At 40.1% G+C, this 2,583-nt stretch overlaps 1 protein-coding gene across 9 annotated transcripts in view; it reads left to right on the top strand.

Annotated features, from left to right (window-relative positions):
• Positions 1–2,583, top strand: part of Sgcg (sarcoglycan gamma) — a 59,155-nt gene that overhangs the window by 21,605 nt on the left and 34,967 nt on the right. The gene's annotated exons all lie outside the window — the stretch shown is intronic.

The raw sequence follows: 2,583 nt of genomic DNA, 5'->3' as shown, positions 1-2,583 counted from the left end.
CGAACTCAGAAATCCGCCTGCCTCTGCCTCCCAAGTGCTGGGATTAAAGGCGTGCACCACCACCCGCCTGGCAGGCCATTATTTTTATAACTCAGTAAATCCAATCAATGCTGCCCATAAGTGCAGAGGTATGGGGCCATCCACTCGAGCATGGGACATCTACTTTCCAGTGGCCACAGCCTATAAGAAGAGTGAGTCGCCGGGCGGTGGTGGCTCACGCCTTTAATCCCAGCACTTGGGAGGCAGAGGCAGGCGGATTTCTGAGTTCGAGGCCAGCCTGGTCTACAGAGTGAGTTCCAGGACAGCCAGAGCTACACAGAGAAACCCTGTCTCAAAAAACCAAAAAAAAAAAAAAAAAAAAAAAAAAAAAAAAAAAAAAAAAAAAAAAAAAAAGAAGAGTGAGTCTTCTTCAGCAGTTATCCATTGACTAGCTCCACAGTAAGGACTGTGGCCCAGAAATCTGCTTTCAGGTAGCCTGTCATTTATTAAAAAGAATAGAAATTAGGGCCTGAAGGTGTTATCTGTACTTTGGTGACACCCAGTGTGGCAAAGATGTGGAAACAAACTGGTGTGCTGAACCAAAGCGTATCAATTGTTAATGATACTCCAGTTTATACCTACAAACTCCATAAGTGGATCTGATATTGTTTTCTTACTACAACCAAATAGAATGTAAAAGCAGAAATATTACATATTAAGATTTTCTCAGGACAGAAAAAAAATTAAAGCATGAATTAGTAAACAAATTGTTGTCTTATAGCTATGATGTTTCCAAAGCCAAGACTCAATGGGGGTTAGCACGCCATGAGAACTGCAAGGAGAATGCCTCTCGGCTGCAGGCGGAAAGCCCAGACGCTATTCAACTTTCTCATTAAAGCCCAGCACCTTCTGTGTATTAGGACTTTGTACTTCTTGCTTTCTGAGTCCATAAATGTGATGGTAGCATTCGCATTCTGTTAAAGAGCTCGCACACCATCAGTAACACATTCCTGTGGGAAGAAAATCACCTCACACAGCGAATGTGGCGAGGGTGCAGGCTGTGACCCTCATGAGGTAGATCTGAAGTCGCCATTGTCTTCTTCGTCCAAGACGACAATCTTAGAAATCTGTATAAGTTAGTTTCACAAATTCCATATCTGTGAGGTGACATTGTGCAGCTGGTAAATGCTTTGTCGTGTGCTTGGGCATTTAAAGCAACATTCAGTGCTACATGGCTAGCTGAAGTTAGACTGTGGCTACTCCAGACTCTTCTATAACTTGCTTTATCACAGCAACAGAGAAGCCATTAACATATACACAGATGCCCAGCCTTTATGAAGAAATGGGATTCAGTATCTAGTACCTTCATGCCGCTGCAGAAATATAATCATTACAAATTCTAACCCAGAAATCATATACCATATTGTTTAGTGTTAAGTTCACTTATATTTGTAATCTTTACTTACATATAATTTGTAATAATTTCTAATATGTGTATAGTAAGTACAATTATATAAAATATACTATAAATATACAGTATTTATATATAACATATTGTCTATACAATATAATGCAAATACAAAATATAAAATATATATGCAATAATGCTTCTCAAGCTCTATCTTAATTTTATGAGTATATTACCAGAATGTATAGAACTACAAATGTTTATTTTGTGAAGACAGTGATGGTAGCTATTGGCCTGAACCATGACATGACAGAAACAAAGGCATAGAAAATGTAGGGTTCGTTAAGTGCACTTCACACTAACCCTCAGGCTATAGCTATCATTCTTGGGAAGAGCCTGGGCACACATCACACCCTGGGCACACATCACACCCTGGGCACACAGCACACCCTGGGCACACAGCACACCCTGGGCACACATCACACCATGGGTACACATCACACCCTGGGCACACATCACACCCTGGGCACACAGCACACCCTGGGCACACAGCACACCCTCAGCTGCCTGGCGAAAATATACTGACTAAACTGAGATGGTCCTCACAGTAGTATTTTTATCTCAGTGGATCTATCTTGCCAAATTAAGGTATTGTATATTAAATGAGAACCCCATCACAGAATGCACAGAACAAGGGCTTCTTGTGACATAGCTTAGTAGTAGAACACTTCCCTAACATGCAAAAGGTCTTGTGTTCAATTCCCAGCACCACGAAATAAACCAAATGTACACAAAGTATCAAGACAAATAAGGCTATGAAATTATATTTTAAAATATGGGAATATTTAGAATAGAATAAATTCTTTAAGACTGCTGGTATTTTACTTACGAGATCTGTTGTGAATATTGAAGCCTTTCTCCAAGTCTGCAGCTCCCATGAGGACCATTCCAGTGCTGAATCTCTTGATGGGGCTGTTTAGAGACCTCATGGATATGTGACGGACACACAATATGTGTGCTCCTGTGCCTCCTGGATGTTTAGTTTGTTTCCACGTCTTTGCTACATTGGGTGTCACTAAAGTGCAGACAACACCCCCAGGTCCTAATTTCTTTTCTTTTCTTCCTTTCTTTTCTTCTCTTTCTTTCTTTCTTTCTTTCTTTTCTTTACTTTTTTTTTTTTTTTTTTTTTTTTTTTT

The sequence above is a fragment of the Mastomys coucha genome, unplaced genomic scaffold, assembly GCF_008632895.1.
Source record: "Mastomys coucha isolate ucsf_1 unplaced genomic scaffold, UCSF_Mcou_1 pScaffold9, whole genome shotgun sequence".
In the NCBI taxonomy this organism is placed as follows: domain Eukaryota; kingdom Metazoa; phylum Chordata; class Mammalia; order Rodentia; family Muridae; genus Mastomys; species Mastomys coucha.
The sequence above is the reverse complement of the archived record's forward strand: the minus strand, read 5'-3'. Positions and strand labels throughout refer to the sequence as shown.